General features: G+C 34.7%; 1 long non-coding RNA gene across 5 annotated transcripts; it reads right to left on the reverse strand.

Annotated features, from left to right (window-relative positions):
* Nucleotides 1-646: 646 nt before the first annotated feature.
* Nucleotides 647-10,675, reverse strand: LOC104883443 (uncharacterized). Of its 5 annotated transcripts, none has more exons than XR_008967234.1 (5): nucleotides 10,522-10,675; nucleotides 9,960-10,004; nucleotides 3,585-5,678; nucleotides 3,382-3,482; nucleotides 647-896 (listed from the first exon to the last, which is right to left on the reverse strand). It is a non-coding gene; the product is annotated as an uncharacterized LOC104883443 (long non-coding RNA). The 5 variants fall into 5 exon arrangements; XR_008967235.1 differs by having other exon boundaries at nucleotides 647-3,026; XR_008967233.1 differs by having other exon boundaries at nucleotides 647-3,244.
* Between the last annotated feature and the right edge of the window lie 3,270 nt (nucleotides 10,676-13,945).

A 13,945-nucleotide genomic window follows, 5' to 3' on the forward strand; every position in this document is an offset into this window, starting at 1 on the left:
TTTTCGAATACGGTCAGATGAATCCGACGGAAATCATCCTCACGACTACAAGGGATCGTTAGATTGTCTCTCCAATAAGGCTGTATTTTCCAGCGATATAAGCGGGAGATGTTCCACTTTGCAAGATTTGTTTGACGATCGTAGTTTTTATGAAGGAAATTTTTGTTTGATTCAACTTATGTATTTATTTGATTCGATTGCTTATGTAGATGTCGTATGACTTTTTATTAATGAATTAACTTTACTATTCAAAAAAAAAAAAAGTAACACTTTTGGATGTTACGTAAAGTCAATTATGTAGTAGCATCGATTTTTATTGAACTTCTGTTTGAATGTGTAGTGGGAATTGCTGTAATTTTTCTCTAAATTCTATTGTTCCCATGTTTGGTTTGTTACTGTGATAAGATAATTATGTATTGATTGTGATAGTGATGAGCTAAATTGGGGATATGTAATTATATAAACATGGATTGTACTTCGTATCTCGGATTTTGAATGTTATTATTATTGTATCAATGTTTAAATTGCTAATGGCTATCCTTTTAACAAGGATAACTTGTATGTAATATGGCTTGTGTGAATAATCGTTGCTTTTTGTCACTCTCTTTCTACCCTATTAGCTCAATATGGTAGAGCGTTACTGTGATAAGAAACATAAAATGCTTCTTGATATAGTTAATCATGCATCATTTAGTTTGAGTACAAATAATCAGGGGAATTCTTCTGCCCAAGATACAACCACTAGAGGAAAAAAAAATCCAAAATACATGGCAATTGGAAGTCTGAAACTTCTTTAAGATATTAAGCATAAACACATACTGAAAGATGAACTCTTGAATATACTTGGACCAAGCGAGAGCACCCTCTGTTTTGCATATTGTGGCAGCATCACTGACCTACAGAGCATATAGTATACGTTCTAGGTTTATATTATAGTATGTCAATATGATACACTAAATCATCATACATGTAAGGAGCCAACATTCTCCTTTGGAAAATTCTAATATGAGACAATTTAAGACATCAGCACAAAAGAAATCCAATACTATTTAGATCATATCATCAAGTTTCAAGAGTGGATCAAATCCTTAATCTACCATCATTGTCCCAAATCCTAAAGCTTCTTCTTTAGTACAAAGTTGGTCTAAAGTAACACTTTTAAAATTTAATTTTCTCAAATATATAGGGTAATACTTTTCAAAATTCAATTTTTTTCAAATACATACGTAATACCTTGGTAGCACTTCATTAATATGTAACACTTTTTCCAGAAGTAACCTCGATGTAACACTTTTTCAATTGAATAACATCTTGATGTAACACTTTAAAATAGGTAATACTTTAACACTTTAATATTTGTAACACATTTTACATCCTAGAAGACATGTTGAGGTTGAAAAACAAGTGGTTAATCTAAAGAATCTACCTAGCTACTAATTGTATTCTCCATGTCAAGATAAGTACTATAATCAAGATCTCTATCTGCTTCAGAATAAATATATAATAACAAAACATTGCATTGTTCTGAAACCAAGACCGAATAGGAATCGAAACAGGTTCAGTCCATGTTCAAAGATCTGCCCAATTACGATCCACCAGTCCAGTCGGTTCCGGCCTGGTCCGGTCCTGGACCGGTGCTCAACCCTAGCGACCAACACTCAATTGCAAAACTGTTTAGTACAAACAATACTTCTTTCTTAAGGTAGAAAAAGGAAAGGTACATAACAAGTCATAAGAAATTTACAGGCTTTTTTATAGCACAGAACAAAGAACCACGTATCTCCCCTAGCTTCAACAAGAAATAAGTTAGTATTATAAAGCTAAGCAATTAGAGAAAGGCGCAGATGACATTTCTTTCTCCCTTTACAAGGCTACGAAGTAATAATGACTCTAAAGCGCAAGAAAACTCAATTTCTTGACCAATTAATTAGAGCCCAACACACTTATGAGGGGTAGCTTATTGTATACAATCATCCATACCACTACCTTCATCTTGAGTTATGACACTGGAGGTCTAACAATACCAACGAAATACCCAAGGTCTTATTTTAATTGTAATCAACACTTAATCATCAGCCATTTTTGCGTGCTATTCTCATTTCGATACCCTAAATAAATCATACATCTAAGGAGCCAAACATTCTTCTTAGGAAAATTCTAATATGAGACAATTTAAGACGTCAGAACAAAAGAAATCCAATACGATTTGGATCATATCATCAAGTTTCAAGTGTAGATCAAGTCCTTAATCTACCATCAGTGTCCTAATTCCTAAAGCTCCTTTTTCTCTCCCACTAAATAATAGCTAAGTTTACATCCTAGAAGGTTGCCGAGGTTGAAAAATAAGTGGTAAATCTGAAGAATCTATCTAGCTACTAATTGTATTCTCCATGTCAAGATAAGTACTATAATCTAGATCTTTATCAGCTTCAAAATAAATATATAGTAACAAAACATTTGCATTGTTCTGAAAATTATATGCTATCATTCTAATTTTTCACTTTTCAGACTCTTTGCGTTTGTCAACAACTAAACCAAATGTATGAAACTCACTAATAAAGGGAATCGCTTTCTTTTAGTTTCAAATATTGGTTTACAGCACCATCATCACAAAACTTTCCATGAATGAATACCCCCCACACACACATACACGCAACACTCACCCCAAAATAATTCTTAGAGCAAAGAAGATCAAATAATCTACACATCTAGGCTTCTAGTACTGGTAAATAAAGACATTCAATAAGTCTATGCCTTCCCTTGCTAGCATAAATAACTTGATCAGATTACTTCATAATTCAATCATACAAAATCACATATTTTTCATGTAAATTCATATGTTCTTTCGTGTACAATTCATGTTCAACGATGGAATCCTTTAATGTACATACAAAGCATGCTAGCGGATAACATACAACCTGCTATCATCTGCAGACTTCTTAGCATGCTAAATGGCAAAGTGCAGCTCACATACCTGTGGAACTCTGAAATGACCCAGCACTTGTTCTGCAGGTTATTTACTTTATCTACCATGCATTACATTATCATGCAGTGAGTTCTCCGTATACAGTCACTTTGTATAATACACTCACTTGGATACAAAAGGTTTAAAGCTAATCTTCTTTGTATAAAACAATTTACTCTCTAGAAATTGTTCTAAACAAATATCACGCCAATTGTTCATGAGATAGGGGGCCTTATTTATATCTATGAAAAAATGACGAGACGTTCTAAACTTCTAATGCTCAAACAAATGACCAAAATGACAATAGTCAGACAAAAAAGAGTGAAGCTGTAAATATAACATAATTGTAAGTGCTCCAATAAGTTAATACATAACATGACAATGTATATTCTCTTAAAATGCAGTGACATACTTACAAAAATCTGAAGGTACTCAAAGCTTTTTGACGATTGACAAACAAAGGCACACAAAGTTTTCTTGCAAGTCCTCATGAACATCATCACAGGCGGCGAAGAGACTGTTAGTAGTCACATAGTTTCAATAGTCAAATATATAAATAGATATATATGTTATTGGTAAAGGAACTAGAGATATGTGAAAGAGACCGTATGAAACTTACTAAAAAAACAAATTACACCTGAATTTGATAAGATGGAAAAATAAACTGTCAAGAGCCTCCTGCCAAGCATCATACCTCATTTGCAGAAAATATATGCCTTCTTTGAAGGTAAAATAAAAGGCTAAATCAACAAGTATCATACATTTATGATACATGACAACAAAGCAGTTTGTTCAAATCACTATATACATCGCAACTCAAACAATATATATATTCCTGGTGACCTGATTCAGCGTGTTAGTGCTCGATGGTGGAACATTGACCACCTAGCCATCCAAGGAGTCGTCAAGAGCACAAGAATGATGACACTTGTCCATAGTAATGAAAATTACCCTCTAGTATTTCTTGCAACATATGTTAGTTTACGTTCAGTTCTGGATTCCTTGACAGCTTTTTGAGTCACCAAGACTACCACAACGCCAGAATCATATTTCAGAGACGCAAAGAGATGATTCACAGGCACGTGACTTTGGTAACCAAGTATCGAAACTCCAAACAGTTATAGGGAGGAAGGTGAAGAGTCAAACTCTGCACCAAAAAAAGTTTTAAGCCTTACATTGTGGTAAGTTTCTAAGCTAATATATGATTCATAATATTTGTATAAAATGATATTCACAATTCACGTGTTTGTTTGATGTTCAATTTGATTTGATAATAACAAAGTTAGTGGATCCATCACTGACATTTTCTTGAGCCATTTTCGAAAACCTTGGTTCAATTACACTGATGTAGACGATGCCACAATGCCGTATTAGTAGAACTCATTCACAATATATGAATCGAATTATGAAATTAATTATATTAGTTTATTAATAACTTAGTTTAATCATTGATTAAAAGGTCTCTACAAATGGGCTCCTAAATTAGATGGCCAAGTGAGGAAAGCTTATAAGATGAAAGTTGCATATCGTCTGAGAGACTTGCGGTACTGAGTGCTTAAGAAAGCTAAAGAAAGGCCAAAATGGTTGGGGGAAACCATCTACGAAACAATGAAAAAGAAAAGTCAAGAGCTCACGTTCCTCGAAAAATCTGAAAAGGCGAAGAAGAACCGAAGAGGTGGCTCGTTGTCTAATCCAATTGAGCCGTCACACTTTCAGGATTTCTATCTCGACGTCACAGCATGCTAAAAAGATAATAAAAATGTTTCATATCTACTACTTAGTTTAAATTGCTCTCTACCGCAAAAATATAAATTGCTCTCTACCGCAAAAATAAAGCCTATTCCTGGTGTTTATAATTAAGTAGTAGATATGAAACATTTTTATCATCTTTTTAACATGTTTTGACGTCGAGATAGAAATCCTGAAAGTGTGACGGCTCAATTGGATTAGACAGGGAGCCACCTCTTCGGTTCTTCTTCGCCTTTTCAGATTTTTCGAGGAACGTGAGCTCTAGACTTTTCTTTTCCATTGCTTCGTAAATGGTTTCTCCCAACCATTTTGGCTTTTTTTTAGCTTTCTTAAGCACCCAGTATCGCAAGTCTCTCAGACGATATGCAGCTTTCATCTTGTAAGTTTTCCTCACTTAGCCATCTAATTTAGGAGCCCATTTGAAGAGACTTTTTAATCAAAGATTAAACTAAGTTATTAATAAACTAATATAATTAATTTCATTCTTCATAATTCGATTCATATATATTGTGAATGAGTTCTACTAATACGGCCTTGTGGCATCGTCTACATCACTGTAATTGAACCAAGGTTTTCGAAAATGGCTCTAGAAAATGTCAGTGATGGATCCACTAACTTTGTTATCATCAAATCAAATTGAACATCAAACAAACACGTGAATTGTGAATATCATTTTATACAAACATCATAAACCATATATTAGCTAAAAAACTTACCACAATCCAGTAGGGCTTAAAACCATTTCTGGTGCACAATTTGACCCTTCACCTTCCTATGACTGTTCAGAGTTTTCAGTATGGGGTTACCAAAGTCGCGTGCGTGTAAATCATCTCTCTGCGTCTCTTAGATATAATTATGGCTTTCTGATACTCCTGGTGACTCAAAAAGCTGCTTGGAAATCAAATGCCCACGACCTTGGCTGCCTGGGAGATTTACCGGCATGGAGACAGTGGTGTTTGGCCACCTACATTCACAAAGTCAAATAAGGGTTTGGTGAATGCCAAAAATTCAAAAAAAAAAATTAAAATAAGTAGGGTTTAGAAGTTAGTTTGAAGTTTTTAATAGCAAAGGATTCATACAAACGTTCTTCTTCTACCAAAAAAAAAAAACTAGTTGAAATCTCATTTAATCAATTACAATTATTGCTAAATTTTGTGGGAAGTTGTAGGCTAAAACCAATCTCTTTGTTCTTCAAACTCCAATTTCTAACAATAACGCGATCAGGTCCATAAAAAAGAGAACTAAATCATTATGTGCAAATAATTTATTGACCCTAATACCATAACAAAAAAAAAATAGATTAGAGATTTGAGGGGGGAAAGGGGGGAAGTGAAGATTAGAGAAAGTATTTACTAACTTAAAGATGAGAGGGAGTGAGGGGGGGGGGGGGGGTTAGAGAAAGAAGGCATGAGGAGAAGAGTGGAATTTTGGGAGGTAGAGAGAGTGGTGAGGCTAGAGAGAGAAAGAGAGGCGTTTGGGAGGGGGATACTTAGGGTTTTGTGGGAGAGGATTGATCGGAGGGTGGTGGTTGATACGTAGGTTGGTGTGGTTGATACGTAGGTTGGTGTGGTTGTGCTTGTGATGGTGGGGGGAAGCAATGGTGTTGCCGTGGCGTAGAGAGATTTGAGTATGAAATGGATTGTGAAAGGTAAATGTTAAGATAACGGCCAAAAAAATATTAGTAAATATAAATAACCATTTCTCAAAAAACTAATCCAACTTACTTTGTTGATATAAAACATTCCACAAATCCAGATGACAATCTATATTGGAGAAAAGTGATTGAACATAAGTAGGATAGCCTCCTAATAAAATATTTTAACAAGTAAACTTGGGAACTCATAACATAAATAATTGATTTCAATTTTAATAAACTGACTTTGCAAATAACATAAGTAAAATCAAAATAAGAACCAAGACTAGATTATTAAATAATATTAACCAAACTTAACTTCTAATTGGTTCAACAACACGCTGATTTAATTTACAAAGCATCATTTAGTAAAGTTAGAAAAATTAACACCACAATAACAACAAGCCATCATCAACATCAACATTAACAACAATCTAAGAGCATGGTGGCAGCATTAACCCCAACAATTTCAATTCAATAACAACAACAACAAGAACAACATAACAACCAACAACAAATTAAACAACAACATCGACATGAAGCGTATTTGCATATTCAGGATTTCAGAAATGGAGGTCCAAATAAAATCAAATAGACAAAGCTCATAGACGAATATTAAATTTCAATTCACAAAATGAAACTTCAACCAATGTTAAACTCTTGTTTATCATTTTTCACATTCTTAACATTCTACCAATCTCATAAATTTACAATTGATTCGAAAGGCGAAAGTAGCATGATACCTAAAACAAAATTCAAGGAAACATGAGTTTCAATAGAGAGAGAGAGAGAGAAGGTAAGGATTGGACTGAGGAGTTTGTGGGAATTGAATGGAAAAAGACGAGCACGTGGCGATGGCGGCAAAAGGAGAGTTGGCCACCTATATCCCAAAACCCCAATTTTTAGGGTTTGATGTGTAACAAAAAAAATTAAAAATAATAAACATGAACCATTAAATTACCGACGGCAAGGAGAGCAAAATGGTCGTGTCGCCAATCACTAGTCGTCGGTCTAGCCTTCAATGGCAGTTGGAGGAAGAATCCAACTTTGTCCCAAAAACGAATGTATTCATTTTGTGTTTTGAGAAACAGACGTTTAAGTTGGAGGAAGTTTTTGTTTTAAGTCGTAAATATTCAACGCCGGTTAAATTGAAACCAGCGACGGTTTCAAGCCGTCGCCTAAGCCTAAAAATCTAAAATTTAAAATAAAGGTTTTTTCACCAAGTACCCATGTACTTTATCAAAATTCATAGAGTACCCCTAATTTAAAAAAAATGCACCAGGTACCCTTATTATTTCAATGAAATGCACGAAATCTCTTAATGACCAACGGTGTTAAGTTTTTGTTAGTCATTAGGGTTAATTAACCCCTTTAACCCCTCTAACCCTAATTAACTAACTAAATCCTAACTTCTAACTTTATCTTAACCCTAACTCTAACTTCAAACCCTAACCCCACCGCCCCACCAACACCTAACACCCACCATCTCCCTTTCCCCTCCCCCTCCCCCTCCCCCACCCCGCAACAAACCTCCTCCCGCAACACCCCCCACCCCCCACAACACCCCCTCTACCCTCCCCGACAGCACCCCCCTCCCCCACCGACACAACATCAACAACACCAACAACAACAAGAGCAGCACAACGGTTGAAGTTCAATAAATTCAATTTGTTGAAGTTCTAAAAGTTACATCCTTAATTCAATTAGTGGAAGTATAACTCCAAAATTAAGTTCCAGAGCAAAACAAAAAGAGAAATTGAAATTCAGAAGAAAAAAATGAAGCAAAATCGTTTAAACAAATTTGAAATGGTGGAATTTGCGACTCGCCGATTCGTGACGGAGAATTCACTAGTTTGCATGGTTTCACGCACCAGAAGAGGAAGAGGAAGAGGAGTGGCGCATTGATGAGTCGATGGAATTCACGACGGAGAATTCACTGGTTCGCTGGTGCACATCTGATGACGCTATTATGGTGGATTGCACGCAAGAGGAAGAGGAAGAGTGGTGCCATTGATGAGCTTCAGGAGAGAGGAGAGAGGAGAAAGGAGAGAGAAAGTGGGGGGTTTTGATTATTAGGCTAAAAAGGGGAGGGTGGGGGTGGTGGGGTGGTGGGAGGGGTATGTTATGGGAAGACGGGGTGGGCGAGGGGAGATGGTAGTGGTTGGTGTTGGTGGGGTAGTGGTGGTTGGATGGTGCTGGGGTTAGGGTTTGAAGTTAGGGGGTTAGGGTTAGGGTTAGGGTTAGGATAAAGTTAGAAGTTAGAAGTTAGGATTTAGTTAATTAATCAGGGTTTAATTAGGGTTAAAGGGTTTAATTAACCCTAATGACTAACGAAAACTTAACACCGTTAATCATTAAGGACATTTCATGCATTTTGTAAAAATAATGAAGGTACGTGGTGCATTTTTTTAAAATTAGAGGTATCCCACGAATTCTGATAAAGTACGGGGGTACCCCACGAATTCTGATAAAGTACGGGGGTACCCCACGAATTCTGATAAAGTACGGGGGTACCCCACGAATTCTGATAAAGTACGGGGGTACCCCACGAATTCTGATAAAGTACGGGGGTACCCCACGAATTCTGATAAAGTACGGGGGTACCCCACGAATTCTGATAAAGTACGGGGGTACCCCACGAATTCTGATAAAGTACGGGGGTACCCCACGAATTCTGATAAAGTACGGGGGTACCCCACGAATTCTGATAAAGTACGGGGGTACCCCACGAATTCTGATAAAGTACCCGGGTACCCCACGAATTCTGATAAAGTACTAAGGTACCCCACGAATTTTGATAAAGTACTGGGGTACCCCAAAAATTTTGATAAAGTATAAAGATACGTGGTGAAAAAACCGTTAAAATAATAACATCATTGACGGTTTTAAACGGTCGCTGTTAATGAAAGATCGTTTAAGCCGTCGTTGTGCTCGTTAAAAGCAGTCGGTGGAAATGATGGCGTAAAACAGTCGCTATTTGCAAGAATAACGACTGTTCGTTAAGCCGTCGCAGTGAAGCCGTCGTTGATTTGACATTTTCTTGTACTGCTACTTGATGACTCTCTAAAATCCTACTTGATTACTCTCTAAAATCCTATGGTTATCTGATCATTCCCCAACCTATTCACATACGAATTTTTACTCAAAGCCAAAAGATCTGTTTTTTTTTTCGGAGCAATACACCAAAAGATGTACACAAGATTGATTCCAATAATATCTAGAAAAAACTATATATTGTTCAGTCTTGCAAGTTAGAATAAGAGTCCAGTCATTGCTTTTACATAATTCAGCGAGCAAGGAATTAGACCATTCAAGTAGAATTTTCTGATAAGCGATGAGTTCTTCTCCAGAGGAAGGTTTACAAGAGAACAAAAATTTGTCAAGTTAAGTTGCAGTTTATAAGATGACTGTTGTTGGCCGTCTAGTGAAGAAAGCTAATAGACCGATAGTTCATAAGTCATAAGCTGTAACTCATCTAAATTCAGATTTCCCTATGCATAAGACTCCAAGAGATATTTCTATAAATCTCCAATATTGCATGCCAGGATATAGTTCAAAATTCAACTGCTCATGAAGCAAATTATTACATGAAAAAAAGACAATAGAAAATACCTCCTCGTAACTTGAAATTGAACATTGGAGGGCCTTCTCAAACACCTAAGAATAGATAAACATATCAGATTGTAACTTTGAGGTACAAACATAACAGAAATCAGCAATACACAAACAAAGAGTAGGAATTTAAGTATGAAATCTGCAGACATGCAAAAGAAGATTTGGAATTTAAGTATGAAATCTGCAGACATGCAAAACAATAGGTTCACATTACAAATATTTGAACAAACATGTCCTTAATTTTACATTGACTAGAAAATCAAATTAGTACATGTTCAAAGTCAGTAGAAAACTATTAGTCTATTTCACCACCTGTTCTCTTTTTTTTATTTCTTGTATGTTTTTCTTAATCCGTATTCCTTTCCAAAGAAAAGCAGAGAATCTATTGACTTGCGCATCCTCCAGTTCAAATCAAAATCTCAACCCATATGCCTTCTTTTGTTGCCCTGTACTTTGGGTCTTTGGATAGAGTTTCCTTTTCCCCAAAGCCTCAGATCTAAACTTGAATCAAAATTCTATAAAATTCGAAAAAAATTCGAAAAAATTACCAAATACTAACCTTGTTCTACCATTCTTGAGTGCTGAAGAACCCTAAATTTCAGTGTCGAACTTCAGATACTTAATTTGACGCAAAAAAAAAAAGGATGAAGAAACGAGAGGAAAGAGAAAGAATGTTTATGCGTGAGGATTGGAGATTGTTTTGGGGGATTAGTTTCTTTTACCTCAAAAATTATTAAAGGAGACGGTCTAATTTTAATATAAAAGTAGACTTATTCACTAAATGGATTAAACTAGAAATTAACCTAATCACCATTGGGCTCATTGTTTTTTTAGTATTGGGCTTACCATTGCCTAATTTTAATTTAAAAGTAGACAGTCTCTTACAAGACAAACTCCTTTTACCTTTTGTTTTTTAATCTAGGGCATTAATTAAATGAACCATGATTTAAGGGTTGGTATTTTTTCTCATTTCTCAGGTAAAATATCATTTTCATCTAAACTATCTTTTCACCCGTGCAAAATCAGGACCGTCTCATAAAATTAGGAGTCCTATGCTAAAATAAAATTATAAAGATTAAAGTTTTTGGTGAATAGAAGAGTCGGAAGAGTTATAAATGGGCCTTTTTGGAGGATAGGAGAAGAAGAAGAAAAACACCAAATAGAAATTAATCTCTTTATATTTATAATTAGATTTAGCTTTTCTTTTTTTTTTCTTTGGACGGACAACTAACATAATTGGGCCCTTATTTTTCGGGGCCCATGTGCAATTGTTCACCTTGTACATTGCCTTAGTCGCCTCTGTGCAAAATACACATTAATTATTTTGTTTTATAAATTTAAGATAATTATGTATCTAAATTATAATTTTGTTTAGAAGTATGTGTCCACATGAAATGTGATTCTCGATTTAAAGATTAATTTTTACAGTAGTGTATGGTGATTGGTGAATAAACCTACTATTATCATTAAACATCTAAAAACAACAAATTTACATGAGAGAATAGTGTAATTTGCAAATCCAATTTAGTAACATAGAATTGGATTTAAATCTATATAATATAAGAAAAGAATGGTTAGTTATTATGTATAAGTAGTTTATAACATAATAAAGTAGGACAAACATTTATTAAAGAGCACGATTGACATAAAATAAACATATAATAAAAGTGAGTAACTTACATCAATAGTCAAAGTAAAGCATAAGTTCCGGAATACTTCCTTATAAAAAACATTACTCGTGGTAGTAGATACCTCGTGTTCCTTGCCACAATTAGGATCTTGAGATCCGGTTGTTTGTTATTCTAGAAATGGCAATATAGAACTGACCATAACAAAAAAAATTACCCGCGATAGAGATTGACCCTGACTTGTGTTTATAGTCCTTGCAAAACAAACAACCAAAGAGAAATCTCGTTGCATGAGATGGAATTAGAGTCATGCAACGAATAAATACCTTATCCCCCATGTTACTTCCAGAAATAAATACAACTTCAATAACGCGATACCCAAGATGCTTAATCATCAGCCTCATACTGTTGCACAACGCAGATATCTAGTCTATATTCCGTAACAGAACAATAGGTGCATCGATCTTTAATCTTAAATGATGATTAGGTAGGCCAGAACATCTAATGGTATTTAGAAATTCAGTTTAGTGAATTTTACTCGCTCCTAAATTGCCTTCAATATTGCTTATCGCACCTGAACTGAGATACACTTTTTTATTTTGGTAAGTAAGTAGGTGTATAAAGCTCCACCAAAACTATACAACCTAGAGTTGGCCATTTTTGCTCAACTAAACAAACAATCACAAACTATCCATCCATAAGATAGACTTTCTTCTCGCCTAGTGAATAGGATAGTACGTAACCATTCACCATCTTAACTATTGGCGTATCCTTGTTATATATGTTTTTAGGTGCATTTAGGTTGCATTTTAGAGCATTTAGATTCATATTTAGGTTCATTATTGCATCTTATTCTTAAGTTATGCTATTCTACACCTATTTAGTATGTTTTCGTATTTTGATGAATTTCAGGTATTTAGAACGCATCTGGAGTATAATTAGCTAAGTTTGAGTTTTAGGAGCATCTGGAAGAAGGTGCATTATCGTCATGGATATCTCATAGTATGAATTTGAGCGAAAATAAAGTGGTAAATCATTAGAAGAAATGTAAAAAAGGAGTAATATCTATACTTCTAACCATAACTTTTGATATGCTTCCTAGAATTGAATAATTTCATCATATTTGGAAACTAGACTTGAATATCTTTCCAATGATAGGTTGCATGGTCCAAGACGAGTTATATTACTGGAGATATGGACTTTGCAAGTTGGTCCTGTTTTGCTGATCTTCCTACGCGCACACGTACTAGCTAATTCAGCTCATTTAATGAATATTTTGACTTTCCTTATCTTGTAATTTACTTTCCTAGTCTTAGGAGGTTACTTAATATTGTTTAGATGAGGAAAAACACTTCTCTTCTCTCTTCTTTAAAGACGTTATTTTTAGGTTTAGTTTAGTATATATTCATCTTTTTCTCTCTGGCTTTAGTTGCAAACTTAGTTTTTCATGTTCTTAATTAATTTATGAGTCCTATTACTTTCTCTCCTTGATTTATTTAATCATGTTTTCTTTTGTATACTTAGATTTTATTATTTATTTCATGATTGAGTAGTTGTTATTTCTAGGATTTGGGAATCCATGTCTATATGCCATGAATCTTTTTTTTCTTTTGCTAAGTAAGAAGTATTATAAAACACAAAAATCGATATTACAACCTAAGCTAACTTCAAAAAAGAATAGCCCAACTAGATTGACCCCCTCTAAATTGAAGTGCAAAGAACAAGATTATACATCAGATGAAAACTCATTCTATCAGTTGAACACTCTTTCTATCCACATTTTTTCTCTACTCGTAATCTTTTGAGGCATAACAAGTTTAACTCTTAACTGTATGCCATGAATCTTGATTGATATTTATTGATGGTTTGATTAGTCATTGATATTTCTAATTGATTAGTGTTTCTACTGTTAATCTTGCAACCTGATCAATTGTCTGATTAAATCTTGCTAATATTGAGTCATAGATCGAGATATAGTACTTTTTAGAAGTTTACCTACAATTAGCAAATTTGATTATGTTAGCGACCATACTACATATATATGTTGATTTGAGAGCGTCAAGACCCGATTGTAGGATTAACCTATGCTCTAGATATGATTAACCCGCATTTCCCTTCGAAGTATGTGTTTATGATCATGTTAATATTACGCTTTTACATATTTGGATTGCGAGAAATGAAATGTGTTATGATGCAATGTTATAAGATGACGATGAAGATGTTATAGATGAAATAAAAGAATATAATGATTCATGATGATTATGTTACGCTTAAAAGAAATGAAACATGATAAATTCAAGTGAAAGTTCTTGGGAGTATTCTGTTATCCTGTGTTGTGCACGTACCTCCCGGTCG

Source organism: Beta vulgaris, chromosome 8, assembly GCF_026745355.1.
Source record: "Beta vulgaris subsp. vulgaris cultivar EL10 chromosome 8, EL10.2, whole genome shotgun sequence".
Lineage (NCBI taxonomy): Eukaryota > Viridiplantae > Streptophyta > Magnoliopsida > Caryophyllales > Amaranthaceae > Beta > Beta vulgaris.